Below are 12618 nucleotides of genomic sequence, written 5' to 3'. Positions count from 1 at the left end.
ACTGTATTTTAGATCAAATAGAGAAGATTAAAATCTCAAGAGAGAAACTCGCAACCTAGAGCGCAAATAGAAACAAACTAATTTAGAGGTCTTTAGAATCTCACAAACTCATAGAAAACAACCAAAACAATCCATGGTTTTTATTTAGTACAGTGGCTTGAATAACAAATAAACAGACATCACCTGAACCGAATATTCCATCACAGTTTAGTAGAAATGGCTTTATGAATTTCTTCACTGAGAAAGTTGAAAGAATCAGAAATACAATAGTTAATGTACAACTTTTGACAGCATTTAATGGTTCAGCCTCAATTATCATCCCACAAGAACAACTGCAGTGCTTTACAACTAAAGGACAGGAACACTCTAAAAAAAAAAAAGTGCTATATAGCACTAAAAGTGGTTCTTGGCTCATAATCATAGGGGAACCACTTTTGGTGCTATGTAGCTCCATATCTTTAAAGGTGCTCTACAGCACCTTTGTCAAATGGTGCTATGTAGAACCCATAAGAGGTGCCATATCGCATTTTATTTCTTCAACAAAAATGGTGCTAAACAGCACCAACAGTGGTTGTTTGCCTCGTAAAGAACCTTTAAAGGGGCTTAACAGGTTCTTTGTACGGCAGTGGTGTTATATAGCACCTTAACCACCCCAAAGAACCACTGAAGAACCGCTGAAGAACCATACAGGGGCTTAAAAGGTTCTTTATATGGTAGTGGTGCTATATAGCACCTCAGTCATCCCAAAGAACTGGTGAAGAAACGCTGAAGAACCACTGAAGCACTAAGATTTGGTGCTGTACAGCACTTAAAGTGGTTCCCCTATGATTACGAGCCAAAGAACCACTTTTAGTACTGTATAGCACCATTTTTTTTAGAGTGAAGAGTTAAACAAAAAAAAATTATCATTGCATCTGAATCAACAACATGTTTATTAGATCTAATACTAACTAAATTACTGAAAGAGATGTTACCAGTTACAGAAGAGCCTCTTCTCAATATTATTAACGCCTCTCTATCTCTAGGTCATGACTGTTCGAGCTGACAGTTATCAAGCCTCTCATTAAGAAACCACAACTAGATCCAAATGATTTGGCAAATTACAGACCCATTTCAATCTTCCATTTATGTCGAAAATACTAGAAAAATTTGTGTCCACTCAATTGTGCTCCTTATATGCAAAAAAAAAAAAAAAAAAAAAAAAAAAAGGAAAAAGATATCTAGGAAAACTTTCAGTCAGGATTCAGGCCTCATCATAGCACAGAAACTACGCTCATTTAAATGAAAACTTACTTACGTCTAGCTCCTGATCAAGGCTGCATCTCAATACTAGTTTTACTTGATCTTAGTGCTGCGTTTGACACTATAGATCATGACATACTCTTGGATAGATTACATCATTACACCGGTATTCAGATTTTAGATCGTACCTATCTGAATGTTACCATTTTGTTTATTTAAATGGGAAATTATCCAAGTTAACATCAGTGAATTATGGAGTGCCACAAAGGTCTGTTTTAGGCACTCTGATATTTTCAATATACGTGCTGCCTCTTGGTAATATTATTAGAAAACATGGAATTAGTTTCCACTGTTATGCCGATGATACTCAGTTATATATATTTCATCACAACCAGATGAAATCTCTAAATTATTCAGGTTGACACAGTGTGTTAAAGATATAAAATATTGGATGACCAGTAATTTTTTTCTATTAAATTCGGATAAGACTGAGGTATTACTTATTGGACCAAAAACCTGTACACAGAATCTCTTAGAATATAATTTGCATCTATAAGGATGTTCTGTTACTTCACGCTCTACAGTTAAAGACCTGGTGTTATATTAGACAACAACTTGACTTTCAATAATCATATTTCATGTTGCGAAAACAGCCTTCTTCCACCTCAGAAACACTGCTAAGTTACTGAACATGTTATCTGTTTCTGATGGAGGAAAGCTAATTCATGCATTCATGACCTCTAGACTGGATTATTGTAATGCTTTACTAGCTGGTTGTCCTGCATCCTCAATAAACAAGCTACATGCAGCTGCTAGAGTTCTTACCAGGTCAACAAAATATGATCATATAACCCCAATTTTATAATCGCTACACTGGTTACCTTTTAAGTTCAGTATTGATTACAAAGTATTGCTACTGACCTATAATAAGGCCCTAAATGGTTTAGCTCTTGTGTATTTAACCAATCTTCTATCGTCCTACAATCCATCACGCTCTTTAAAGTCACAAAACTCAGGACTTTTGGTATAGTACCTAGGACATCTAAGTCCACTAAAGGAGGGAGAGCGTTTTCGCATTTGGCTCCTAAACTCTGGTATAGCCTTCCTGATAATGTTCAGGGTTCAGACACACTCTTCCAGTTTAAATGATTCACATAATGCACCTCATAACCTTGTACCATCTAGTTATATCAGATGAAATGCACATGATTATCTTTTGCTTGAAACATTATGAACAGCAGCTACGCTAATTCGTCTCTACCTTTAGATACCCAGAGAGTAACTAGAGAGTATGCCAGCTTCAGTTTGGATCCAGCCTCTTACAAAGATTTCAGATGCCCCAACACCAGTAAAGATATGATGCCAACCCCTGTGAGGACTTCATATGATGCCGACTCTGAATCACTGCCAAATTTTCTATATTATGCTGTAATCATTATGATCACAACTTAATAATTGCTTTGATAAGATAATTGTTTCTGCCTACATACATAATATTAGCTAACCGCTTGATTTGTATTATCTTAGAACTGTGCATTTTTGACATATGGACACCAACGCTTATAACAGATTACTCTAAATTGTAATGTAAAAACATGCATTTTTCTGTAAAGCTGCTTTGAAACGATATGTATTGTGAAAAATGCAATTATATTTTAGTGCAAGAGATTTTACTTTAAGATGTTTAAAATGCTGCCATGCACCAAAAGATCTGAATCTTAATTTCTCTCCTTCTTATTTTCCTCTGACTGTCACCTGTGTGGTAGAGATTGAGAGTGACGTGCTGGACTGAACCGTGTGTTCATATTTCACTTTCTAAACTGCGCTATGGTTACCTGGACATCAGCTTTGCTGTGTTACTCTACACCACTGTCCAAAAATAACCTGCCCATCACACCTGGCCCTACAACACAAACACACACATACTCATATGTACGTGTATGAAAGCGTCTTGTATGTTATTGTAGATGTTGGGTGACAGTGTGTGTTTGTTTTTGTGTATGTGTGTATAAGTGAGTATGTGTTACTCTCATACAGTTATGTGTGTGTATGTTTGTGTGCAGGTGTGTGCGTGTGCTGAAACTGAAATGTCTCCGATTACCACAATGACACTGTTTCAGTCTGTCAGTGCCGCTGATAAGTGATTGGCCGGATTGGCTTACACACAGAGCTCTGACAGCTTAATAGGAGTTAGCACCTTTTAGTGGTTAAGATTACCACCACCAGAGAGAGAAAGTGACAGAGGGAGACAGAGAGGGAGATAGAGGGAGAATGGCAGAGGATCCGTTCTAGGAAACGTGAGAGTGACAAAGGAAAATGAAGAGGATGGTTAGGTAAAAAGTGAAAGGGAAAAAAAACATGGACAATTTAGTAACTGCTTCATTTTCAACTGATTTGCTAAAATACACATTTATTTAATCAACTAATTAAAAGCGATAATTAAAAAAGTTAATAATTAAATAATGATTGTGACAATACTTTTATTTGACCCAAAACTTTAGGGTAAAATAAACTATTTAACTTTTACAGCATCCGTCTGATGTTTTATATAACTTACATGAATTAATTTTAAATCCTCAGCCCCAATGTCTGTTCAAGCACACTGACAACTACTAAGTTGTTGCCCTGTGGAATGAGAGGCTCTAATGAGAGCGAGTGTGCTTTAACACCTTCTCTCTCTCTCTAGGAGGCTCTATCGTATTTGCCATCCAATACTGATTACACACGCTCACACGCACTAGACTACATAATAGTGGATGGACAACGTGGAACAATTGACCTGGAGTTTTGTAAAACAGCCACAAACACTCACAGAAAGCACAATATACTACTGCATACCTCACCATAGTATCAACCTGTGTAAAATAACAGCAATACTCTCCTTTATGAATGCTTACACAAACAATACAAAGACAAATACACAACTAATAAAAATGAAAACTAATTTTATGCAAAGTTACTTTTTATTTCTGTAATATCTGAGATATTTTGGTTCAAACAAAGGTATTGTATAAGTCTGTCATATTCTAATGTTTTAACCAATGAGTTTAGTTATTACTGAACCTTTATTCCGTCATAGAATTCTCTCAAAACATCCATCAATCACAATAGCACTTAACCATAGCCAATCAACTTCACTTGAAGCTGCCCATATGTGACCCAAAAACAAAACACCATTTAAGTCAGTCTTTTAAAAGTGAGTCCTAGCATACAGTGTTCCAGCTGTCTCCAAGGAGCACATGCCAATGAGACACACAGAGAGAGAGAGAGAGAGAGAGAGAGAGAGAGAGAGAGAGAGAGAGAGAGAGAGCATCATTACACAATAATCTCAGTACCTTCCCCCTCTCTCTTCTGCTCTCTCTCTACTCATCAGAACACACAAACACCCTAATTATCAGCATCTTATTGTCATCTTTAACTGTCATTAAAAACACTACAACCATCATGGTCACACTTTATATTAAATGTCTTTACTATGTGATTGCATAAAAAAAAATGTTAGGTACAATGTACTTATGTTTATGTTGCATTGCAAAACACTTTTGCTGCTACTGAGGTGGGATTTGGATAAGGTCAGGGACAGGTTTAGTGGTAAGGTTAGGTTTAGGGGTGGTTAAGAGAAGGGTCAACAGTGTAATGGGGGGTTATGCACAACAAACTTCCATATTCTATAAAAAAGGTTGCATTGCTTCCGGTTCAGGTCTTTTGTATATGCTCCCTTAAATATAGATACCTTCAAAGGAGTGAGCAAAGATGATAATAACCAATGTCCATCGCATATGTGACCCTGAACCACAAAACCAGTCACAAGTTGCACAGGCATATTTGTAGCAATAGCCAACAATACATTGTATGGGCCAAAATTAGCGATTTTTCTTTTATGCCAAAAATCATTAGGATATTAAGTAAAGATCATATTCCATAAAGATATTTTGTAAATTTCCTACTGTAAATATATCAAAAATTTATTTTTGTAAGTAATATGCATTGCTAAGGACTTCATTTGGACAACTTTAAAGGCGATTTTCTCAATATTTTGATTTTTTTGAACCTTCAGATTCCAGATTTTCAAATAGTTGTATCTCGGTCAAATATTGTCCTATCCTAATAAACCATACATCAATGGAAAGCTTATTTATTCAGCTGTCCGATTTTGTAACTCATAATTTCAAAAAATTAACCCTTATGACTGGATTTGTGGTCCAGGGTCACATATGCAGATTGATATCTAGAAGTGTTTTATTTTTCTTCTTCTCACTAACATTTAGATATTTAAAAATGCCAACAATAAAAGGACTAGCTAGGTTGGATGATTACCTTAAACGTCCATAGATATCACCGTCAGTGTGTACTGCAGTTAACACTTTCTCCGACAAGCGGATGCAATGAGACCTTTTTTCCTGTTTGGTTCGGTATAAAGCCTATTACAGATGTAACCACAGAAATTAATTTAACAGGTTTAAATATTATTTTTAATATTATAAATATTTCAAATATACATTTTATAAATAATTTAAGTACAATGCAAAAACATGTATGTACTCAATAAGTGCATTGTTTAAACGAATGACCTGGTATTTTAAACACAAACACACACAGTCACGTGTACACACTCACCAGGACACATGCACACAGACGGTGCAAGTGACTGACACGCTAACATGGGCGTTTGGATTGAGAAACTCTACTCTTGCTTTCATGGTCTCCATCCATGCATTAAATAATTAACCTATTGCAGATCGATCTAAGATCAGGTGGTTAACTAATGACAGGTTTAGATCAAGTGTTCGGATCGGAGACTGTGTGTGATCATTTGACCTGGAATCACGTGATTAGCCTGTTACAGTTTTGCATGTTGCATATTACATGCTCTCCTATAAGTGGGACGTACCATACCGAGACCAGCGGATCACCTGACAGACGTAAAACAGGACAAAGGCGAAGCAGATCGTCAGACATGTACATGTGAGAGAGGCATACGTGCTCACACATACATAAAGAGACAAATAAACCAGACTGTATGTGTGAGACACACATACATACACACTCATCAGACTACAGCAGGAAGGCCGAGAGCTCAGGTCTTGTGGTGTGTGTTACGGTGGCCCCTCATCCTGGCCAGCGTTACTCTAGAAGGATCCGCAGTCTCAACTTCACCCGCCACTCATCACGACACTGCCGTTATGCAATATTTAGCACAGCACACACACCAGATACACACTCATGCTCAGACAAATGCCGTCTAAATCACATTTTGTCTGTCTGACACATATGAACATAAACTTCTGCGAGTCTAGGTTACTAAATCATGCAAAATATTTGTGGTCGGATGACACTTTTTAGTGAACATTGCCCAGGGTTGTAGGCTGAGATTCATGTGCACCAGTATAGGTGTGTTGTTGACTTTACTTAGATGACTGATGCCTTGATTTCCTCCCAAATTCTTCAAAGAAATACAGAATATGTAAATGCGGTTGAGGCAGCTCAAGTCAAAACAATCTCAAGTGACTTACTAGTGCCTCATGGGGTGGTATTTTGAGGTGGGTGGACTCAGGTAACCTCAGGAGGGCAGATTCAGGTGGAGCTCTGTGTGAGAGCCAAAGCAATGGCAAGACTTAAGCAGCAGCTCAGAACCTGCAGAGTTTCATTATCATCCCACACTGAAAGAGAGCAACTGGAAGTTAAGAGTGTCTGTGGAAGAAGCTGTGGTAGAAGCACATCAAAGATTTAACAACATGTATGTCACATAATAATACATCAGAAATATAGAATGATGAAACATACAGTACACATACACTACCATTCAAAAGTTTAATGTTTGAAAATGAATACTTTTATAAAACATGTATGCATTAAAAGTGTCAGTAAGGACTTTTAAAAAAAAAATTGTTACAAAAAACTTTTCAAATAAATGCTGTTATTTTAAACTTTCTATTAATAAAAAAAATGTCTTTAAAATCCTTCCACAAAAATATTAAGCAGCACAGCTATTTTCAACATTGATAATAATGCTTCTTGGTCAACAAATTAATCAACATATAATGATTTCTGAATGATGATGTGACACTGAAGACTGAAGTAATGGTATATTGAAATAATATATTAAAATATGTGCAATATTTGCGTCGTGCATAACAACGCCCTTCAGCCGTGACTTATTCACGATACAGCACTAGCCTCGAGTACCATATTGCTTTTATAAAACGGTTACCATACAAATATTAAAGCCAAAAATATGTATCAATGCGACTTTCATGAAGTAAACTTTCACTAAAAGCCTTCCTTCCACTGGAAAAAATAGTCCCCGACTGTGAACAACAACAGAAGTTACATTATTACGCCATTAGATGGCGGCAAAGACTGTCTTTATGAGTTTGTCAGTCAGTGGCAAAGACTTTTACATTGAAAAGACTGAATTGTTGTGAACACGGAACAAGACGCAACTGACAAATGCTTTGACTAGCACTGTCAGTCACGGGAAAACCCCTTAACTGTTAAAAGGACAAGATAATACATCAGACATTTAAACAGATTTTTTATTATGAACATAGGACTGAAATGCTAAATCTGAATGCAGGTGGTTGCTAAGGGTGTTGTGTAGTGATACACTGGGTGAAGCAGTCGTAGCCGTGTTTTATCGTGAATAAAACACAGCAACTGACCAATCAAGGACAGAAACAAACTGTTTTATAATTATAATTAAGTGCTTTTGAAAGTGAATTTTTGTTGGTTATTGTTTGACTTTTTTTTTTTTTATGCTGCAAGGCCTACATTACAAAACATAAAGGTATTAACAGTAAGGATGCTGAAATTCTGGCCAACATTATAAGTCTAATAAATCTACACTACTTTGTTAAAAATGATGATTAAAATGCACTAAAAACTACAATTAATAGTTTGAATGCTACAAGTAAATTAAGCCATTACACCATTAGTGTACAGTATGAAAGATGGATAAACAATCCCTGGACAGCTCATAATGATAATGGGGGGAGTACTTGGGTGCCAGTTAGATTCAGAAAGAGCTCAGAGAGTTATAATCAACAGATATGAATGATTAGGTGTTATATAACAGAGTTTGTGTAACTGTAAATTTTAAAGTTGCAATAAAACTTTTTTCAAGAAATTGACTTTTTTTCCCACAACTCTGTAATCACTAGTGCACAGCAAATCATTCCAATATGTGGAGTGAAAGGAAAGTGCTCTTTAAGGGTTAAATCTTTGCCATAATCCATCGCCATCTCTTTAAGTTTTAGAAGATGTTCATTATCTTAAAATACAAATAAGTAATAATAAGTAACATACATATACATATATATATATACTTCTAACAAGTAAAAAAGTTAATTTCAAACCCTGGTCCAATATCAGGTGATAGCGTTTACACTACAGATAGATTTCTGAAATGTAATTATCATTAAATACTCTTTCTGACAACCATTTCTACAGGAGGAGCATAATTCTACAGTAAAGTATCCGTCACTCACTCACAAACCCACTTCCACAATAACAAACAAGGTGAATCACAGTGCAAATTTTTCACATGTATTTATTATGTATTTGAGTGTATTATACGAGCCGGACCACCAAGTAGTCTAATTTATTCACAACATTTCATCCCTTCTGTCCATATTTCCTCTAGTGCAGATGAACTCTCTAGAGCTCCATTTCAGTCTTACCTCACTCTCAGAGTATCACATTCTGCAGGCAATGCAAACACTGCATTACCTGTCCAAAGAGCAGAAAACACACCTGTCTGACTGCGTGCTCACAACAAACCACATCCTACTTTACAGCCTTGAACAGAGAGAAATAAGGAGTGTGTGCCTGTCACGATAACTACTTTTTGTTGTGCGATATATTGTTCCAGAAATAATTGCGATAAACGATATTATTGTCCTTTTAAGACCATTTTTTGCCACTGATTAATCATAATATAACAGCATAATAATGCAAGTAGGCCTACACACTTTCAAATGACAACAACCATTTAATTCTTTAGATTATGGAAATGAAGGATCAAAAAATGTAATATCCTAAATAAAAAAACTTGAATAAATGGTAAATATTTTCTAAAAAAAAAAGTGCAAAGTAACAAGTAAAAAAAAAGCACAAAAGGCACTATTTTCCATTTACAGATTCTTCCCTGACCTTCTTTTCTCAGTAAAGTAAGTGTGCACTAAAAACACAAACCCTACTTAGCAGTCAGATGTCCGTATGAACAAAAACATTTATATTTGCACCGGAACAGCGGATTGCGGCTTTTTGTCTGTAGTTGTCAGAAAAACACTATAACGCCTTTTTTTCCCCTATCGATGACTGCTTTGTGTAGGAACTGCAGATGACAGCATGAGTGGCAAAATGTTGGTGACATTCATTATCATGTAAACATAATGGGCGATATATTGCGTCACCAAAAATTTGAGGTCATGTACATATATTGCGCGATAAGTAAGTCGATATATTGATAGGCCTACATGCGAGGGGAAAAAGGGCAAGAAAGAGAATGGGTTGGAATGGTTTTGTGAAATCTCCAAGTAGTTATTCTGGTGCAGCTTCACTATCAAACAAGGTGCATGTAAGTAGCAAACCATATGCAACGTAAACCAGCAACACTTTCTTCTAAATGCATTTGTCAATCACAAAACTGAGGTGTTTTGGCACACAAGTTTTCATCAGTGAGTGAGTGAAAAGAAAAAGTCCCTTACATTGACCAAAAAGGTAAAAACCATCTGCTAGAAAAGACTGACAATTCTGTTCTTAAAGGTTTATTAAAGTTAAAGGTGTTTTTAGATTGAATTTAAAGGATTTCTTTATTTCTTCTAAATCTGATGAAGACCTGTGCACTAAAATGCATTAGTTTAAAATAAAGTGTTTATAAATACATATTAATAGTGTTGTTGGCTTACTTTTTTAGAAGGAAAGGATGGATGGAGATATTACGTTTTGTCATCATCAGTCTCAAGCACACACTACCTTTCAAAAGTTTGGGGTTGATACATTTTTGAAAGTCTCTTATGCTCATAATACAGTAAATGCACTAATATTGTGAAATATTAACACACTGAGTTTGTCTACAGTATTTGCTGATGTAAAAATGGTCTGTCATACAGGACACATGCCGAGTCTCATGTTTCTGTCTGTTACAAAACTTCACGGATACTTTACCGCTTAGAGGTGCCCCTTCATCCCAGGGAGGTTAACCACTAACGTGTGTGTGTGTGTGTGTGTGTGTGTGTGTGTGTGTGTACATACATGTGACCATGCGGGAGATGCTGCTATTGATATAGTGTTTGCTCTGCTTGTATTTCCACGTGAGTGCTCTGTAGGATTTTCTCAGAAACAAAACAAGAAAATGGAAGTCAGAGCAGTCAGTTGGGAATGCAGATTCTGGGACTAGAGAACGTTAAAGTAACTAGAGTAAATAATAAGATAAATGATTGAGATAATGGAACTACTTTCTCCTGTATTGACCTGAAACCACACTTTCTCATTAAAGAGACAGTCTTCAGGACAGAATCACTTCTACTCAACCTTTATCATCATCCTCACCACGACACACTCATGTGTACAATCTACTTGCAGTCACGTTTACCCACGTTACTGACTAACTGCACCAAGGATTGTAACTAAATATTCTGTTTCTTTTTTCCATTTCGAAAGACAACACCTTTTCTGAGCTAGACGGGTTACCGTTTAATCAGTTCCACTTTGACCGCACACAGACTTCCAGCAGACAATCGTGACTTTCATGTAATCCAAGACTTTAAGTATTACTCTGCCGCAGAAATTTTTAACAGACCGCTTTAACAGTGACGCAGATGATCCACTAGCCGAGAGGACATGAAGTGTAATTTCAGTAGACAATAGCAGAACTTAGAATATCATTATAACTTAAAAAAGACTATTAAAAAAAGAGCTATTCAAAAGGATTGAGGGGGTTGGTCTGTAAAATAGCCTAGAAAAAAAAAAACATAAATCCTGCACTACTCAAACTTGCATCATCACAAAAATTGTTTAATTAGCACTGTAAAAATGTGCTTCAAAAGGCAAATGAACTGATTCTCAGTACAAAAAAGGTATATAATTCAATAAGACTGAATCAACCTGAATACATTAAGTTATGGTAAAGAATGTTATCTTTAAGAATCAGATCAATTCAAGTGAATAACTGCTTATTTTACATTGTATTTTCAGTTACATTAAGTTTATTGTTAGATCACATATACTCTGTTTTAAATACACAATCAAGAGAGTGAATTGAAAAAGATACTTCAATCTATCCATGTTTTCCATCTGTGAATTTTTAATAGATTAAAAGGCAAGCAGTGAATGTGAGAGCTGAGTGGGGGTATCTCAGGCCATCCCTGGGTTTCAAGGTTAACAATAGGGGGGCTGCTCTAAATACCCACTGCATGTTTTCACGTAACCTAAAATGTGGTAACATCTAAATAAACTGGATTTAATATGACTTAACATGAATGAATCAAACTACATTCGTTTACACCAACAATAGTAATTTTAAGGGTCAGTGCCAAAAGAAACAACTCTTCAAGTTAACAACTGCCCATTTGTCTTTTTCCTGTGTTGGGTGAAAACTACTCTCGTTTTTAGCTTTCATCAACTCCTAAATAATACAAAAGAAACCTAGCAGACCCAAGGTTGAGCGGCTCATTAATAACTTGTGTAAAACAGCCACAGACTGAGACTCGTGCGACTGCTAACAGGTACGACTCTGTGAGGTAACTTAACGGTATAAAAGACAGCTAAACACTAGCAAACATATAAAGAGTTTATTTAATTCTTCTGTTTATGAAACCAAATAAAAAGAAGCTGTCAAAATCGTATTTGGTTCTGACAGATGTAGTGGCAATTAGTAAACCAACGTGCATGCCTGAACACCAGCAATAAAGTAGGCTACTATTAAGTCAAGTGAGTGTGGTTTATTAAAGTTATTCAACAGAACTTACCTTAATATCTATGGCAAACCTGGGGTGGCTGGGACGGACATGACCGGAGGCAGCAGAGGATGCTTTTCGAGTGCTCAGGAGAATTGCGCCATTACTTTTCGTGGTGTATGTTTCCTGAAGTATGCCAGCATCCCAAACAAGCGCGCATCCTCCACGCGCACAGCACGCGATACACTGCTCAACACCTCAACGCGACGCTCTGATTGGTGCGTCAAAGCGTGTCGCCCTCAAAATACCTGAACACTGGCCTTTATATACACAAACCAGAGGGTAGAATCCACGGCAAATATAAGGCTTCTATTCTAACCCTCTATGGAGCATCGTCATTTATAAATGACGCACAGAAAATTGTATTCAAAATACAATAATAATATTCCAAAAAAAAAAAAAAAAAAAATTGTTAGTA

General features: G+C 36.3%; 1 protein-coding gene across 7 annotated transcripts in view; it reads right to left on the bottom strand.

Annotated features, from left to right (window-relative positions):
* Positions 1–12618, bottom strand: part of slc8a2a (solute carrier family 8 member 2a) — a 25803-nt gene extending 13185 nt beyond the window's left edge. For 3 of the 7 annotated variants that reach the window (XM_051893152.1, XM_051893150.1, XM_051893153.1), the window contains exons 1-2: positions 12213–12616; positions 6756–6902 (exon numbers count right to left, since the gene is read on the bottom strand). The gene's annotated coding sequence lies outside the window, so the exon portion shown is untranslated. Of the gene's footprint in view, positions 1–6755; positions 6903–12212 lie in introns of all 7 variants that reach the window. The other 4 variants (XM_051893148.1, XM_051893151.1, XM_051893154.1 and 1 more) reach the window with 3 other exon arrangements.

The sequence above is a fragment of the Ctenopharyngodon idella genome, chromosome 5 (genome assembly GCF_019924925.1).
Source record: "Ctenopharyngodon idella isolate HZGC_01 chromosome 5, HZGC01, whole genome shotgun sequence".
In the NCBI taxonomy this organism is placed as follows: Eukaryota; Metazoa; Chordata; class Actinopteri; order Cypriniformes; family Xenocyprididae; genus Ctenopharyngodon; species Ctenopharyngodon idella.
The sequence above is the reverse complement of the archived record's forward strand: the minus strand, read 5'-3'. Positions and strand labels throughout refer to the sequence as shown.